The sequence below is a fragment of the Equus quagga genome, chromosome 21 (assembly GCF_021613505.1).
Source record: "Equus quagga isolate Etosha38 chromosome 21, UCLA_HA_Equagga_1.0, whole genome shotgun sequence".
Classification (NCBI taxonomy): Eukaryota; Metazoa; Chordata; class Mammalia; order Perissodactyla; family Equidae; genus Equus; species Equus quagga.
Window position 1 is genome coordinate 8,765,716 of NC_060287.1, and position 20,117 is coordinate 8,785,832.

The window sequence follows — 20,117 nt, forward strand, 5'->3', positions numbered from 1 at the left end:
TTTCTCAAATCTCTTCTTTTTTGGCATATATTTCTTTATATCTACTTATTCAAATGTATACTATAAGTCTATTTGATTTGAACATATTTCATACAGTATACTCTATAAGTACAAATTTAAAGAAGGAAATCTAACATGTATTTTATTCCTAAATTATAAATCTAAATTATCTTCTCTGTATAAGTATAAAATATTTAATTTTTATTCATAAACCACATTGATTTTTGATAATTTCGGAAAGCACAAGATCAATTTGTTTGAATAAATCTTATTACATGGTCACAAACTTTGGCAAATGATCTCCATTTATAAGATTCTAACAACCAAACACTATGTTTTTGAACTAGATATTTAATATTTCCACTTTAGGGAAATTGGAATTGCCTTATTGTTGGACCTTCTATAATAGTAGAGAATGACTTTAAAAATGTCCCCTCATCTTTTTATGGACCACATATTTTATAGGAAGAATAGAGATTGAAAATAACCACAAAACATTAGGACAAGTCTTTTTATAAGCTCACTTATCTTCTATACCAATACCCAAAATCACTGTGATAGTAATTATTTATTGGACTTCTCAAAAATGACTTTTCTGTGGAAGAATGACAATGTTTTTCATCTAGTTCCTAAACTTGGATAGAAAATTAAGTCAAATATTCAGAAGTGCCAACTTCAAAGCAAATTTGCCATGGTAACCGTACCTTGAAGGCCTGTGGTTGCAGATTTTTGCCAATTAGCAACTCCAAAGGGTGCTATTAGTTCCTTCAAAAACATAAGGGACACGGTTATCATCTGTGATTGCTATTCCTCTTTTACAACATGCCGCGATAAAAGATGGAACACACAAGGGCATGCCGTTTAGTTCTTACTTGTAATCGTACAACTGGCTCATAAGAGAACAATGCGTACAGTATTTTCCAATAAAGAATAATTGCCCTTGCTAAATCATCATCACTAACTTAAAATTCTCTCATTTAAGTATATTGTTCCATAACAACAGCAAAAATCTAAACTGCATTAAATGTCTATACTATACATTCTTTTTACAATGTCTATCTTCTAGGCTGTGAGCTAGAGAATAGGTGACAGGGACACAATAAGAAGCTTTACTACTATGAATATGGCAACTGAGGATATTCTAAGAATGATTTTTCATAATTAAACATCAACTACATATTCAGATTGCCTGCCAAGAATGTTCAATTTCCAATAAATTGTTCATTTCCATTACTTTTCCTCAAATCTTATGAGATAGTCTCTCCTACCAATGATGCTCTGTATTTTTAAGATCAACCAGAATTATAAAATTATTATTATCCTGATGCATTAGTACAGTTGCTTTTATGGAGCTGCAACCAAACATAATGAAAATTAAAGAAAGTTAAAAGCATTTTGCTTGTTTAGTAGGAGCAAAAATTAAAAGCAATTTGCTTCTTTATCATTGGCAAAATATTTCCATCCATTTAAAGTAGGGAAAAAAATATGACACTGTCATAAGCTAGGCATTATTTTGAGACAAACTTTAAATTGTTTGTATGTAATAGTCACGTGAGCATTGAGAATATTAATGTTTATTAAAATGAGGGCTTATTATGATATAGCTCTAAAACCAAGAAAGTAAATAATTCCAAAGTAATACTACAAATTGCAGATAATCAAAACTACTTGAAGAGAATAAAATTGCCATATAATTTTATTTAAAATTCCTTTTAAAATTAAACCTCTGTTTCTTAACCAAATTTGTTGTTTTATTTAACTGCTTCATAAGTAACATAGATAACATGGATTGAATACTAATTATGAAGTAATTTTCTTAATATGAGTTGTCAACCCAGCAAACTGTCACAAGTGAAATACTGGAAAATGCTTGTTAGTTTTCAAATTCTTCCTTAATTAAGGCAAAGTAGAATTTTAATAACATTCAAGATAAGAAGAAAAATTCAAGAAGGGCAATTTTTATTGAACACTTTTATCTTAGCATTTTATACATATATATATAACGTTTACCATCTCCATTCTTAAAATACCAAGTGTCAACAAGGGAAAGCGCTGATGATAATAGAGAGTGTTATTATTCAGGAAAAACTCTTCTTGAGGTTGCAAAATATGAAAAACATTTTCTTTTAAAACTAAATTTTATATTTAAAAGATTCTTGAAAGTTTTCTTTGCTCCGCTTATCAACTTTTTCTCAAGGAGGAAAGGGTACTGTCTTAAGAGATTACTTCTTTCTGAAGATAGTAAAAGTGTATATAAATAGAAAATACACTAGAATCAGCCACTAATAGATACATATCTATTGCCTTGATTAAGAAAGAGAAAGATATCGATTTTCCCCTATAGTAAATAAGAACAGAATTTTCCATGGTGGACTTCTTTCTGCCTTACCCATGCTAGCTATTTAATTGATTGTTTGGTATATCTGCCTCTTCAAATCAAAAAGTGATTTTTTAAAAACCTCTTGATTCTTTTTTTTTAAGCTAAAGTGACAAATATGTCTCTAAGGGAAGGTAAAATTTACATTAAAGATTCTTTTCACAGACCAGCTTTTAAGTCAGTTGAATGATTTAGATCTAGTGGAAAAAACATAGTGAATAGACACACTAAATATCATGACATGTTAGATCCAAATTATTTATTTTCTCAAGCAATTTCTGTTTTTAAAAAAAGGGGGAAAGATTGGGAGAAACAACAGTGGTAGATTTTAGAAAAGATGAAATTAGTTTTGTCAATTGAAAAATAATGGGAATGTATATACAAATTTTATTTTTAAACTTGTTGAGCAGATTAACTAACTAAACTTTTATTTTTAGAACCCAATAGACTATTTTTTATGAAGCTATATTTTATTCACCTCATTTACTGGGGCTTTCAAATGCACCCTTAGAAAAGCATTTTTTCCTGGTTTAGCCTTCCTCACCGACTAACCAATACGCAATGAGCATTTACGGTTTATTAATTTACTTCTTTAACTTGTTTCCTGAATGCTGTGTCCTATCCTACTTTAAAACTTTTAAAATAGTGAATTTGGGGAATATAATCTTAAGATGGTTAAACATGAAAAAGGAATGTAGATAAAACCCAAGAGAAAGACTCACGGACAACTCTGTGGTTGCTTCGGGTCACCCACCTTTTGCTTTCTGACCCTGAGCAGTTGCTTGTCTCAATAGCAGCAATGATTGGTCCTTCCTGTTATTAATGACAGTGGCGGTGAAACTCTCTCTGGTTACAATTGTGTATCTATTCACTCCACAGACCATGATATGCGCCCAGCGTTTGCAAGGGACTGTGCTAGACGCTTAAGACGTAATCAAGAATATGATAGACGTGATTTTTTTTCCCTCATGAAATGTACCATTAATGCGGAGGAAAAGATATAAACATGTAATCACACGCCTGTGAAAGGGGAAATGCAGAGAACCACAAGTGTAAATAATGATAGGAGCTAAGAGAATCCGCTGGCTGAGGGAAGGCCCCGCTTAGGAAAGGAGAAAGACAGTTGAACTTAGTGGAGAAGGCAAAGGAATGTTGGAAGAAGGAAAACAGGTTGGGATTTAGGTGGCTGAGAGAGATCATGTTTCTATTCCACAAAACAAAAGAAAAAAGAAAACCAAAGTAACAATAGCTATTGCTGGAGCCCCGAGGAATGTAAAATGTAATGAGGTAGGAGAAAATGCAGGTTCCCAATCATGTGGGACCTTATAAATCATGTAAGGATTATAGAATTTATCCTAAGGATCATGGTAAGCAGGAAAAATGATGTGAAAAAACGTGTCTTTAAAAGTTTATTTTTACTAAAGTGTCCAGATAAATTAGGTAAGTGTAGGTGGGACACAGTTCACACAGGAGATCCATCTAGGTGAGGATTAATATCAGTCAGATGCTGTTATATTTGTCTAAGTTAGAGATCAGTGTGACTGTCACTAACCAGGTGGCATTGTGGAGGAAGATAGAGTGATGAATTTGAGAGATACTTGTGAATTAGAGACAACAGCGTTGGATATTAATTGGATGGGGTGGGAGAAATAAGAGAGGAGTAACTAAATATACATCACTCAGTTTTCTATTATTAAAAACATTTACAGAGCTAACCTTTGACAGAGATAAGGGCCACCAAATTTTTTTTAAAAGTTCCATGGGTTTTTATCTGTTGAATTTATTACAAGTCATCCAAATGGAAATATTATTCACCTGGATGAAAACACAAATCTGGAGTTTGTAAGTAAATTTTGAACTGTATAGCAGATAAACTAGGAGTAAATTGTGCCACGTAAAGCAATCAGAGAGTACTTTGTGAAGGAGGAGTCTCTCAATGATGCATAGAATGATGTTAGTGAGCTAAGAAAGTTATTTACTGAAACTAGATTCTCAAGTGAAGTAAGAAAGAAAATATTACAGATTATTGTTTGAGTCTTAGAAGCAAAGGTCAGAATGAAATAAACTGGGGAGAGAATAACAATGATGCAACGAAGACACTGAGAATTGCTTGAAAGCAACATGGAGCCTGTAGTTATTTGTCTTTGCTTCTGTTTCTCGCACTTTTTAAATTGAGTCACTTTGTTCTAATATGGAGAATACCTGCAATTCCTTAACGGAAAAGTTAAGAGAATTGATGTTGAGATGTCTGGATGGTGGGGAGGTATCCAAAGCATCATTGTTCTTGAAGAATAATTAACAAATACTGGGCAGATGCAAGACAGTTTGCAGTTTGGGTGGCAATTGTTAAAGTGTTTCTGTCAAATGACTTCAGTTTTTTTCTGAGAGGTTGAAAATAAGGTCATCTTCTAAGGGAAAAGAGATGCAAGAAGTTTTGAGAAGAATGGAGATTACTTAAAATAGGCACCCTGGATATTCACATGTACATTTGAAAAAGAATAAAATACTCTAGTATAGCATAGTGTATAGTATAGTAGATGGTATACTTGCATATTTCCTGTTTTAGATAATTGAAAAATCAATTGACTGAAATAATATGTATATGATTAAATTTGGAGGAGTTTCCCAAAATAGAAATGTAACGTAGTTGATGACATCAACACAAAGGAGGTAGGAACAAAGCTATACTGGAGTAATTAAATGACATGAGATAGTAAGTCAAATCCTCAAGAAGTGAAGATAATCAGAAATGGTAAATAAGAAGGTTAATATAACAAACTCTAAAATTATATACTTACTGTCTTTACACACTTAAAAGAAAAGCCTTTATGTAAATTAATAACTATAATGATGTGTTGTGAATATATAACTATTACAGATGTAATATATATAACAATAAGAGCATCAGGAAAAGTGAAAAGACAATCCACAGAATACAAAAAATTTGCATATGATATAGCTGATAAGGGATCTGTATCTAAAAATATAAAGAACTCTCATAACTCAATAATAGAAAGCAACCCAATTAAAATATGAGCAAAGGACTTGAATAGGTATTTCATCAAAGAACATTATATAAATGGCCAAAAGCATATGGAAAGATGCTCAAGACCATTGATTATCAGGGAAATGCAGGTCAAAACCACAATTATGTACCATTTCACACTCATGCCCACACACCAAATATAGTAAAAATGACAATAAAAGTATTGCCTAGATTGTGGAGAAACTGGTAGCCACATCTCTTATTGGTGGGATTGTAAAATGATGCAGCCATTTTGGAAATCAAGTTTGGTAGTTCCTCAAGTTGGTAAACATAGAGTTACCATAAGACCCAACAATTCTACTCATATATAGACACACACACAAGAGAAATGAAAACATACTTCCACACAAAAACTTGTATGTAAACATTCACTGCAATACTATTCATAACTGCCAAAAAAGAGGAACAACCCAGAAGTCCACTGCCAGATGACTAGATACACAAAATGTGGTGTATCCATAGAATAGAATGTTATTCAGCCATAAAAAGAATGAAGTCCTGATACTTTAATGAACCTTGAAAACGTTATGCTAAATGAAAGAAGTTCGACACAAACGACTACATATTGCAAGATTCTGCTCATATGAAATGTCAATAAGAGGCAAACCTATAAGGACAGAAAGTAGATTCATGGTTGCCTAGGACTTGAGAGGGGATAGGAGATAATGCAGAGTGACTGCTAGTGGGTATGGATTTGTTTTGGGAATGACAAAAATCTTCTAAACTTAGATGGTGGTGATGGCTGCACAACTCCAAATATACTAAATAAATTGAATTGTACACTTTAATTATTTGTTTATTTATCTTTTTGGTGAGGAAGACTGGCCCTGAGCTAACATCTATGGCAATCTTCCTATATTTTGTATGTGGGATGCTGCCATAGCATGGCTTGATGAGTGGTGTGTTGGTCCACACCCGGGATGAGAACCTGTGAACCCCAGGCCACTGAAGCATAGCGCCTGAGCTTGATCACTACACCACTAGGCTGGCCCCAAATTGAACACTTTAAATGGGTGAATTTTATGGTTTGTGGTTGATATTTCAATAAGGATATCTTAAAAAATGATGAAAGTAGAGATGGAACGACAAGAAGGGAAAGAAAAGATGAGGTGGAGCTTAGGAAAGTTCGGTAGACTGTGTTCTCATGTATGTTGGATGAATGGTTTACTTTCATTTGATTTCTTACTCTGAAGGATGAGATGAAAGCATGTATCTCACTGTTCTTTCGGCAAGGATTGAAAGCGAAGATGCTGTTTGTGGTGCACTTTACTCTGTCTTTGATATAGAGGAAGGAGTGACTGTTTTTATTGGAATCACAAGCTAACCTATCAAAAGATTGACTCAAGTCGAATTTTTTCACATGGACAACAGGAATAATCCTCTGCCTAATTGAGCGTTGTGAGACTAATGAGGTAACTAAGTTCAACATCAAATTCCTTTCAAACCAGACAATAATGAGTTTACTAACACACCCAACATAGTGTCCAATAATGATATATTTATTGCAGTTTTATCTGGAGCAGGTGTCTGTGCTAAATACTTCATACGGGACTATCATCCATCTGCATGGGCAGCACGCCATCAGTCACCACCACAGCTGTGTGCTGCTGGGCAAACAAACTATAAACAAACGAACAACAACAACAAAAAACCTAACTTTTAGAACTCTTGTAAGTAATCACATCTGGGCTGGTTTGAGGGGCCAAAAAACACCCAGAGGAAAACATTCTCCCTTACACTGTGCAAAGTATTTATAATTTATGCCCAGTTTACTTCTAGAAAAGATTTGTGATTGTGTATAAAAGTAACTCAGGATTTAAAGATAAAAGGTCCGACATCATATCTTTGCTTCACCTATTGGTCAAGTTATTTCTTGAGCCTCTCTTTCCTCACTGCTAAGTTGAGGCCAATAGTAAGAGCATTGTCCATGTTATGCAGGGGGTCACAAAACTTTAATGGGATAATAGATACGGTCACTCTCTATCTGACAAATTACTATCCTGTACGACGTGGGAGAGGTAGCAGTCACAGAAGCAGCTATGCTGTTTTCTCACAGGATAGTGATGGTAACAGACGCATTGCAAGTAAGGCTTCAATTAACAATAACATCCCCAAACCAAAACCCGGACAGGGAGGAAAAGGAAGACAACAGCTAATACTATATTTGGTTTAGTCCTAGGGTCCCTGGCAACAAAAAAAAAGGAAAAAGAAAAGAAAAGTGATTCTCACTGATGAAATTAAAAATAGCAAACCATTTTCTGATGCTAAACTCAAAGTAATTTATCATGGATCTTTAACCTGGGGTTATTGAATACACAATATGATGAACATCATCTTTGACTATAGCTTTTCAGAAGATATAGAATTCTTATGAAAACTTTTTATGAAAATCCTTGATAAGAAGTTATATCAAAAGATTAAAAGATTGCTTAACAACAGCATTTTCTGGGGACTAAACTACAGAGGAGTAGGAAGTGATGGAAGTCAGAGTGTTGTTTTTGAGCTCTTGTGTGTACCAGAAATGGGGCCAGCAAATTACATGCATTAATACATTATCTCTAATCTTCACATCAGCCTGTGAGATAGGTGTTATTATCACCTTTTACTACTGTTAGTAGGTGATGGGACCATCACACCCTTTCCATTAAACCAGACAATCTTAAACTTGATACATGGATTAGTTTTATAACATGAGTGACCGGTATGCTCCTGAGCCTGTCATATTCAAATATAAGTGATCTCAGTGAAGCTTTGGAGAGAAACTGGACTGCAAGCAGTTCAAGGTTCTGCTCCCGGGGGCTTGTGCAGGGCTTAGAGACTCTCCCCTGACTGAATAATCATCCTACAGCCTCTCTTTAGCTTTTATCTTATTTAAATTTTATGCAGCAGCTGAAGATATGAACTATGCTTTCTGTTACAGAAATAATATTAAACAAATTGTATTTAATAAAATAATTCACACTTTTTTTTTTAAAGTGAGTATTTAAATCACTGTACCTTTAAACGTCTTTTCCTCATCCCCCAAACAATGGACCTAGAATACTCATTAACCCCATGGACTGTAGCAAAGGGCAGAGAAGAAAGAATGGTAGTGTAGTAGAGAGTTCAGAGACCAAAATAGCATCTTCCCAGATTTCTCCCCCATGCCTTCTGATAAATCTGTGAACCTGTGTTTCTCTGTCTGGTAACTGTACTTCTTCTCTCCTTACTGGTTAAAGATCTCACTGTCCTACCTAAAGTTGATACCTTTTCTTCTAGGAAGAGCTATGTTACTTCAATTCTGGTTACATCTCTTGAGAAAGCTTGACCTTTTTTATGTGGAACCTACTCTGGGCTGGGATAAGGAGTACACAAGCCCATTAAAATACAAAGAGTGCACACTTTCTTTGCCTTAATGGTGAGAGGAGATGAGACTAGGACCCCAGCCAAACTGCCCAACCATAGGTTCTTCCTCTTGAGGGTTTCTATAATTTAGATGTCTCTGTAGAGCTAGGAAAATGATGCCAGGTGAGACTTTACCCTTGTGGCCCCTAGTATCTCCTCAGATTCCTGAGGTGTCCCAAAACTTCCTTTATACCTCTGCATTATAATCTGTGGGTTCTCTTTATGAGTACTTGTTTCAAGCTATTTGCCTTCTTTAATATCGATAGAGTAAAGAAGGAACTTGAAATGCTCCCACCTCTTAGATGATATCTTGATTTGTTCCATGTGTAGAGCTATATAGTATTTTTCAAGATCCTAAAGTTTGGTGTCAGCAGAGCTGAATGAAAATGGAAATTAGGGACTCCTTGTTCAGAAATTTAGAATTTCAAGACAACAGCAGAACAGTAAGGCAAGCACAGGACTCTATGAGACTGTGCAGGCTACATGCGTTTGCAGCCTGCCTGGCAGGTATCTCTTAGGAAAAGTAAAGCCTAAGAGTGGGAATCATATTCAAGTGATTTAATATGGAGTTCCATCCAAAAAGAGGAATTGAAGGAAATAACATGGGGTAAGGGAAAAGCTAAGCAAAAATATGGTCTCAGTTGAATACTACGTTATGTCTAACTTTACAGGGAAAACTCTAGAGCACAAATTTCTTCAGTTAGTCAAACCTTGAGGAAAGAGGGCAGGACTTTTCTAGCTTTGTGTTTCTGATCATGGGTAATTCTCCAGAGGGAGTAACACAACAGCTGGGGATGGAGTGCAAATGCTGGTAAATGGGATCTGCTGGGGTAGCATCTTACACTGCAGTGTCTGCCTCCAATTCCGTGGTACTCTACAAGTCTCCTAGATCAATGTATGTCACACTAAAGTGTAGTACACCGAGAAATGTCACAGTGTGGCAAAGTATGGATTGCTCTGCCTTGGTGATTAGAGCAGGTTTTGAGAGCATAACCTTTAGGAAGAGTCTAGGTCCTTCAAAAATTTCAGTTTTTTTATATGGTGTGTCTTAGTCCATTCAGACTGCTATAACAGAATACCATAGACTGGGTGGCTTATAAACAACAGAAAATTATTTTCCATAGTAGGGACTGGAAAGTCCAAGATCAAGGCACCAGCATATTCAGTGTCCAGTAAGGGCCTGCTTTCTAGTTCATAGCAGACTATGTACTCACTGTATTCTCACGTGGTGGAAGAGACAAGGAAGTTTCTTTGATAAGGACACTAATCCCGTTCATGAGATCTCCATCTTCATGACCTACTTACCTCCCAAGGCCCCACAATCTAATGCCATCACATTGTGGATTAGACTTCAACATATGCATTTTGAAGGGACACAAATATTCAGTCTATAGCATAGTGGTTTTGAAATCACATCTTTTAGTCCTCCCTGTTCTTCCCTAGGATCTCTCTCTACAACTCAGATGATTTAAACCTCTTCATAAATTAACAAAGTTGCATTTGACTTTTTTCCCCTTTATAGACCACCTGAATCTACAAGACAATTTAAAGCTCTCTAAAGCACTCTATTAAACTGAGCCCTATCACAGTCTACTGGTATTCTTAAAATCACAAACGACTTCCGAGAGTGCACATCATCTTTTTACAGGGTTATAGCCCTTATTTCAAGGTGAATTCCCCTTAATTCAACTACTCGGCTTTTAAACGATCACTGTTGCAGCTGTGTTCTCTAAGAGCATTCTTCGAAATTTCGGAAAGACCCATGATATGAAGTGGCTATGACGATCAATCCATCAGAGCATAAGAAATGTTGTTTTCTTTATCTTTTAAAGATAAAACTTCATTTCTATTTGCAGCTCCAGTTCAGCTGAGTGGCCAAGGATTAATTTTAGTCAATTCAAGGTAGTCTCTGCCACAGCAACTTCCTTACTTTCAAAAACTTTCCCCAGATAGAGGGGAGCAGGCAAACAGTCTTTGGTTAAGTTCTGTCTACCATGTCCACCAATGGGAAGCCTTTGTTTTCAGTTGTTTCAGTAGCCAGTTCCAATAGGTCGTTCCTATACCTACCTCTTCCCACTCATGAGGCCTCATTTGGGTAACTTCTGCATTTGGTCCGTCCAGCTTCACCTTTTCCCAATCCATATTTTAGCAGATGTGCCCATACCTCATTTCCTTGTCCTCCATTTATCTGTTTTCAAAAACAGATGTTCACTCCTTCCTTCCAAATTCTCACTTCCTAACTCCCACCCCTCCTCTCTCCTTTCTCTGCTCTTCAGACTTGGGCTTTCTTCAAAGACATGAGCTTGCAGAACGTAGAAGATAGAAGTCCATGATTACTGGATTTCCCAGAGAAAATAATCAGCAAACGGGGGTCAGGAGCCAATGTGTAAATACCACAACCTCTCGCCTTTCAGAAGGGAAATTCTGAGGTGTATTGTGCAAGGTTCTTCAGGGTGTTTCTAGGGGGATTGAGTTGCCAGTGCCAAGAGCAGTAAGCAAGTCAGTAACCTTTATTGGTTTGTCATCTAACCTCTCTCTCATTCTTCCCACTCCATCACTCCTGCTTCCTGGAATCTTCTCCCACAGCAACCACTTGTACACAAGTCCTTGTCTCAAGTCTTGCTTTGGGGGAACCTACATAAAGACACTTGCTACAAACAGTGGTTATAGGACCCTCTGAGTGGGATACTGGGACTGGAAAATTCACCTGATATGACAAGAACCCTACTGTTGAGGACTAAGCAGGAAAAGAGTGAGTTGCCAAAAGCCAAGATAGCAACATGTAGATGAAATATCTTGAATCCTCTAGACTGGTAAAAGCAACTCCCTCACCTTTAAATAAGATAAAGCTCTGCTGTCCTGGAGTCCATGCTAAAACTTCAACCAAGTTGAATGCCTTGCAAGATGATATAACGTCTTCCAAATTCACTCATATCTCCACTTTTGATTTCTGAAAATAACTTTGGTGAGGGCTCAACATAGCCCAAGCAGGATATAGTAGTCCACGATATTAGAGGAACTATTGTATTCACTAAAAGAATTACAGAATGTATACCTGGGAACTGGGAAAATATAATTGGAAATGAATCTTAAAGACATAGGACGAAGGTTGGGAAAAAATACAATGAGGGATGTTATTGACCTAGGAACACCTTTCAAGAACTCAGTATTAAAAATCCTAATGATATTTTGCAATTAATCTAAAGATGATGCCCCTAAGATGCTGACATGACTTCCTGAAGCTTGGATATGACAATGCTTGCAGCTTGGTTGACAGCTTCTGTACATGCCGCTCACATTTCATCTCAAATATCTGCTGAATCTTCCACTTTTCTGTATCAGGGCTTTTCTCTGAAGCCATGAGAGCTGACTTAAGCCAGGCAAAGGGCAGCCTCGATGTGTGAGTGAATTGCCACCTTGCGGGACATCCTCCATCATTGAGGGAAGAATCCTCAGTGGCTAAATGCTCCCATTTCTTATCCTTTAAAGGGATAATCCTGAGGGACATTGTACAGATTTCTCAGAGGGTCCTGAGTGGTAGTAAACTCCGGTGACCACAGAGGAAACTAGCTCAACAGTATACCCTTTGCTTGTTTTCCCTAATTTCCAATTTTACTTCCTTCTTTGGGGGATCATCATCCAAAGAACATGTCTTGCCCAGGTCCTGGAGTCAGGGTCAGCCTTGGGAGAAACTAAATGAAGATATATCTTAACCATTTACATGAACCAAAAAAAGTAAATAGCTCAGAAATAAAACATACATCTATGTGACTGACATTCAGTTAAAAAAAAAAGTATCTACAGTAAAATCTAGCATACTGAATCACTACAAATCTTTAATATAAATTGATGACTTTTTTTCCAGGTAGTCAGAATCAAAATTGTGGTCAGGAGCAGATGATTTTGGAATATCAAAAGCATATCTACTCAGTGGACATTAGGGATCCTATGGGGGTGAGGACATTTTCTGAAGCTGGATTATGGTAATGGTTGCACAACTCAATAAATTTACTATCAAGCATTGTACACTTAAAGTGGAAGAATCTTATGGAATGCAAATTGTGCCACTATAAAGTAGTTAAAATCTAAAAGAAAACCCATAAGGAGAAAAATAAAAAGCATATCAGATGTAGCATCCAAACAGATCTCCCTGACGTTTTTTTTCTCAGGACCCTTTTCACGTTAGAGCAGGATTCGTTAAACTGAGATCAGAGGACCTCAGTGGTCTTTTGATGTATCTGTTCCAAGGCCTAATAGAATTAAGCTTTCGGGGACTTTCTTCATCATCTCTACCATCTGACTTGGCAAGAAAAAAATAAAAGGAAGACTTCTCTACTCAGCCTTATGGCAGACAGCCACCATATAATGCAGAAGCTCAGCTATAGATAGGCGGCAACGCTCACCCCCTGAAATGTGGGGATGATGCAGATCCCTGCCCTGGGGAATTTCAGGTTTCCAGGTTCACATGGAGGGCTGAGTGCAGCACGAGTAGGAATCAAGCATAAAATGGAAACCAGGAAAACCCTTTGTGAGAGTTCTAAATTTTAGTCATGACATTTCTTTCTTAATGTGATTAAAAGCATCAACTGGTGTGGGTTCCACAGAGACAAGCCATCCAAAATCTGAGACAAATATGATACAGGCCTACTAAATTCACATATATTGGAATTTTATTTTATACATAGTTTAATGCGTTTGTTTTATAATTGTATAATATTTGGAAACCAAAGGCCCCTAACTAGTCTAATCAAAACAAACTTTCCTCTTTAAAGTAGACAGTTTTTTTCCTAAAGTGTTAATTCCTAATATAACTTAAGTTTGGAAAAAAATATACTATATATGGCATTTTATAATGATGTCAGGATGATTAATATTACCTGCTATAGCAAACTCCCAAATTTCAGTGACTTTATACAGTAAAAGTCAATTTTCCACACACTGGGTCCAGTGGTTTTCATGCCACCTTCAATATGTGGCTGTAAGATTCCCTGGCATCATCTTGCTAACAGACGGAGAAGAGAGAAATTAAGGCGGACCGTACGGGATGTTTAAAGCATCAGGACTGGACGTGGCAAGCATCCTTACCGTGAAATTCCGTTGCTCTGAACTTAATCACAGGGCCTACCTAACTGCAGAGGAGGCAGGAAAATATAGCCTAACTGTGTACCCAGGATGAAAATGTAATAGAATTGTTAGTCACATAAAATCCTCTTTATCACAGCCCATTAACTCGTGCAGCCCATTCCGTGGTCTACTTTCCTACCCAGAGAATCCCTCAGGGAGAAAAGCCTGGGAGTACATGTTCAGAAGAGTACAGCCCACCCTTGCTCCTAGCCACAGCTCATTGGACAGACTGCACCTGGACTCCTATTGTGGAAGTCCCTAGAGCCAGCTTCAGTCCAGAAAGGCCCTCTGGTAACTGTCCTCTAAAGTCCTGTTTGTTGGAATTTTCTTAGATGCTCTTTCGGATGTGTACCTTTATAGCAAAGACACACAGTTTGAAGTAGATTAAATGAATCCCTTCTCTTTGTTGAAATTCCTAATTACGATTCTATATCAGTCCTCACCTCTCCCTCCGGATACTTCAACTGTAATTATCATGAATCCTTTAAACTCAACACATCTAAATTGAACTCACCTCTTTTTCTCACCTAATGTAACTCCTTTCATTGATTTTAATATTTTTCAGTGACAAAATCTTCTAAGCTCTTTGGACCAGAGACTAAAGTCAACTTTGACTTATCCTTGTCCTTGGAAATTTTATATATATTTCTATTTTATTACATTTTATATATTTATATTATATTTTGTATTTGTATTTTATTATATTTTATATATATGTATCTCAATCAAATCATTCCTGCTCAAACTTTTGTTTCACAATAAAAATTAGGCTAAAATGACATAATTATGATGTGTATTATATAAATAATATAGTATATTTTATAAAATACCAAAAACTAAGCAAAATGGGAAATGAGGCATAGTAAAAATCCAGGACTCTCAATATCTACATGACTTGAAACTACAGTATGTAAATAACTTTTCAGAAACTCCACCAAATTCATTTTTTCTAATTATGCTTTCTTTAGATTATCAGCATTTATCTATTATTATTATTTTTTGTCTGTTGACGTGTTTGTTCTGCTTAATTACCTGTTTTGCAACAGTATTTTCCCATTGCTTTGTTGTAAATGTGAATCACTTCAGAGTCATTACCTTTTAAACAGGCTTTGACAGAAGAATCGGAGAGACTCTTCGTTATTCTGACATTTTATTTTCCAATTAAAAAATGCATGATAAATTCCCAAAAATTGATTTACAAATAAATGTTGGAAATATAATCTTTTTTGTGAGTGGTATTAAAAGATAAACTGAGGCATATTAAAAATTTTAAAAGTTTATTTGAGCATAAATTGATTTAAATGGATTAGCGCCAAATCAGAAGTGGTTAAGAGCACTCTTGGACAGGAGCCAAGGGAAAGACACATAGAGAAGATGCAGAAGCAAAGAAATGAGGTTATTTGATTGGGTATAGCTTAAAGCCTAGTTGGCTGTTTGTGATTGGTTGTTCTTAGCATTTTGATTTCATAACCTTCAGGCATTTATAGGCTTAGATTTTGGTTTGCTCACTAGGCTGCCACTACATCAGAGCCACCTCAGTGTAACGGCCTTCTTGTTTAATTACTTTAACAGTGGAAATCCTCAATATTTTTTCAGTTTATCAGGAGTAACATAAAAATGTATTAGATGCTTGCAGCATTGATAAGCAGTTTCACTTTCATGAAAATAGTAATTGTATAAATGCGAAAAATGTTAATAGATAGTAAGTTTATTCATTCACATTTATCATATGGAAATTTAAACCATCTACATGTTCAACAAATGCAAAACAAATTATTGTTACTAAACAAAGAGACTTACTTTGTAGTCCTGGATGCTTCTACTCTCTTCAGTGAAATAGTGCATTATTCCTTACTTCTTTGAAATGGGTAGGAGAATGCTGAAACATGAAAACAAAAATAGGTGAAGTGTCTAACTACTTCACTATAATATTAAAAAGAGCCTCAAATTTGAATCTCTTCATTATCTTTATAATTATAATGTCTTTAAAAGGTCACTCATCAGTTTCCCAGTTTTGGTAACATACCATAGTCATGTAACATGTTACTATTAGGGGGAAAATGGGTGACAAGCACATAGTACTCCTTGTATGATTTTTGCATTTTTCTGTGAGTTTGTAGTTGTTTCAAAGTAAAAACTTATAAAAAGAGTCATTCATGAAACAATTGTATTATTGGCTACAATTTTTTTGTATCAGTTGGTTATTATGAAATGAGTTTCTACATGTGCAGCATATGCAAAAGCTCACGATTTGGAGAGTGTTCAAAGATAAGGGAACAGATATTGTAGAAAAAGAGAGGGCAATGATCAGTTTATAGCTACTCTTTTCAGTTGATTTATTTCTCTCCATGGTCTCCTTCCTTTCCCAAAGCTGTATACGCTGACGTCATTTTTGACAGAGCTGCTGAGCTGTGGGAGATGCATGTCAGATTTGAAAACAGAAATGGGATTTTCCTTCACCCTATCTTTCCTACCCATGCTGCACGAACTTCACCTCCCTCATGTGAAGCAGTGGTTACACGCTGTGTAAGTGACAAGGGAAAATGACCCGTGGGGTGAGTTACACAATATGTCCTCAGATGCCTTGGTACTCAGCCAGAAGAACACTCCTCCAGGTCAGAAGCAATGTATTTTCTATGTCACCTCAAATGTTACTAATGCTTCTTGACTTCACTTTTTGTGTTTGAGGAATAGACACACTAGATACAGAAATGCTGTAGGTGAGTATTAAGACACACACATTCACATTGGCAAACAAAATTGAATATAAAATTGGATTATAGAGTTAAAATACTGTGTTGATCTTGCAGCTTTGATCGTATCTAGCTTTAACAGGCTTGCCAGCGATAGGCCTAACTTCTTGCTGCCATTGCTTCTAATTGAGACTTAAGGACTCCAGTTATCACACTGTGAAGCATAAATTTTAAAATAAATTTTTAAAAATAAGGAAAGTAAAGGAGCAGTAGAAATGAAAATTCAATTTTGATTGGTTAAGTCCCAATCTGGAAAAAAATCATAGCTCATTTGTTTCATAGTAATTAATTCTATTTGGTTCCTGTTGCATAAGAAATAGTAGTAGTTATGGCTCAGACACCACTAATTATAATCCCAAAATGAATATTCTATTTATCAGTTACCTTAATAATTTCACAAATATCTCATATTTGAAGTGGAGGCTATTTCCTAAAGTTATCAGGAGGACTAACTAATCTTTGCATTATTATGTTAATAAAAGATATTAGCTAAATGTTTAATATTGAGCCTTAACACATTTACTCTGAGGCTACTCTTTACTACTCAGGGACTTCAATGAATGATAACTGACATCAATGAATGACAATTCATTGAAGTAAGCCGTCCAGAGTCCACAGCGACAGTGCTAATTTAGAGCAGGTATGTTCGTATGTGGGAACCTATCTCTAAATGCAAGCGTAGCACTAACCCTGAAGAAAATCGGGGAGGAATAGGTGAGTTATTAAACTCTCCACACCTGAAACAATCTCTCTGTCTCCCTTTTTTGTTTCTTGTGTTTGTTATTTGTTTGCTTTTTAGCCATCAGGAATAACTGAATCTTATGCTTTAGCTGTAACAATATTAAAGCCTTTTTTTAATGTAACAAACTCACCTGCCTCGGGGAGTGTCCCCTCCAAAGACTGCATGCAAATCTTCTAGAAAGAGAGAGATCAAATTAAAGGAATTGATAGATTCTCTTTAAAGACTTTGGTTGTGAGTATTATTACTACGTGATGTACTTGGGAAACAGGAAGTTGTCAGTTCACCTTTTCTTGTCTGAGATGTTAATAAATATGGGCTGGCTGTCTTCATCACAAGTGTGTCTAACTCACTGTCTGCAGAAAATTCAACGTATGATCAATGCTGCGATCCTAGAATTTGTGGGCGTGTAAACTTCTACTCTACAAACATCACTTTGGGGAAAATGTTTCTGATTGTTATTTATGAGCAGTCACTCCATGTTTTTCTTTAATCCAGTTCTAATAAAATATTGATAGGTTGTCTGCATAGTGATTATGTTTTAAAAGTTTAAAGTCTAATTAGCATAATGGAGTTACCCGTGAAATAAATGCATACTTTCAATTGTTAATGTTCAGTTCAAATTAGAAAATGTACCTTCACCTAACAGTGAAAATTATTTAAGTAGAGTATGGTAGTGAATTATAATAAATGCTGCTTTTTAAATTTACTTTAGGTTTAGTCATAAGAGCTAATCCTTTAGTGTCTGTCGTTTCAGGTATTACCTCAGCATCTTGTGTGCATTAATTGCCACAATAACCTGATGAGGTTGGCACTATTATGCTTTTCTAGAGATGAAGATCTGAGGCTAAGTGACTTGCCCAAGGTTATTTAGCTACTAATAAAGGACGGAGTGGGGATTTCATCTAGACAGGTGGCTCCAGGATCTGTGTACTTAATCACAATAGCCTTCTACTGATAAACTTGATAATGACACTAATTGCCTTCATAGCAGATATTTACCGAGAAATTGCTATGAAGAAGGAGCATTGCTCAGAATTACGTGCAGATTTTCTCACTTCCTCCTCACTACAAATTGGTGAAGTAGATTCAGTTATTGTACTCATTTTACATTTGAGGAAATTGAAGATCATGGAGATTACGTAATTTGGGCAAGTTCTCACTGCCCTTAACCCCTAACTTAGCTCTACTGTCATGATATTTATCTATGTTCAGACCACTAACTATGCTTTAATTCTTCCATATAATCATAAATGAATTCATTAACTCAACAAGGCCATGGTATATGTAAGTGTTAAGCCATGAGAAATCAATAATGAATACAGGAGAATCTGTGAAACAGATGCGTGTCATCTTCTCAGTCACTGTCTTTTTATAATTAGTGCTGTATAGAAATAGATGTGCTACAGAAGAACAGGGAAAGGAGCGATTCATTCTGTGAAAGGGATCAGCAAGTTCTCCTCTGAGAGACAAGAGCTGAGCTGGGTTTCATGTCATGGATTTCATGCATGAGAGGATGGGTTTGGTGATAACTGGCAGTCCAGGCAGTGAGAGGGGGTGAGCATGGACCAGAGACTGACAGTACACAATGTGTTTGGATAATGAACAGCAGTTCCATGATGCTGCTGTATACACTGAGAAGGTGTGTGATCAGAATAAAGCTAAGAAGGGAAAGTGGAGCCAACATTTTGTATTTAGTTTCATTTTAGCAAACACATACATGGGGAATATCTAGTTGTCTCTTATTTATTATAAATTTTTAAAAACTAATGGAATTTCGGGCTTAAGCTAGAGTCCGATACAGAGAAAGTATTTTTATATAAAACCACATGTTTTCATTTTGTAAAATACTATGCATCATGCTAGAAATTTATATTAAGTATTGTCAACGTCATCTTTTATTGAAGAATGGTTAAATCATTGTAATTATTCTAGCTAATATCATGATTTGTGTAATTCAAACACATCATTGTATAAGAATTGATTTTAGCAGTAAATTCTTTTCATTGAATATGTACGAGTCATCAATTTGTAAGAAACCTACTCAGTAAATGAGTCAGATGCTTTATGAACTCGACAGCCTCAGATGCTTCTTTCAGTGTAAATATATGTTCGTCCATCCATTAACCTATTCATTTTACGTTTATCTGTGAAAATGATTGGATACTTACTGCGTTCTTTCTTCCTGTTAATTTCTTCCTTACAATAATTTACCAATTAGAGTAAGAGATACTAATAAAAATTAAAATCATAGTAAGGAGATAAATATTGATTTCACTGGAAGAGAAACAAAGTTCTGATCAAATCTATGCAATTTGCCTTACTTGTAAATCTGTGTGCATGTTCTGTCAAGTTCAAATAATGTCTTTGTTAAATCCAGAGGTGAAAATAGGCAGATTTCAAATGAGTAGTAGGCTAAGAAAAAGTCCATTCTGTCCCGTGCTAAAATAGTGCTAAGCCACAATTTCCAATATGAAATATAATCAAATTTAGTTTCTTTATGGCATCATAACTTAGTTTATTTTTTACTCAAAGTAAATATTTTGTTTCTTACATATAACGTCATAGAAGTTGTGAACAAAGTACAATAAAAATTGATTTATGCTCTTTCTATTTTCTTGCTTTAAAAGTATTTCTTCTAGAAGGAAGCACTTCAAAAAGTAAAATCACAGCATTTGAAAACTTGAAAAGAAC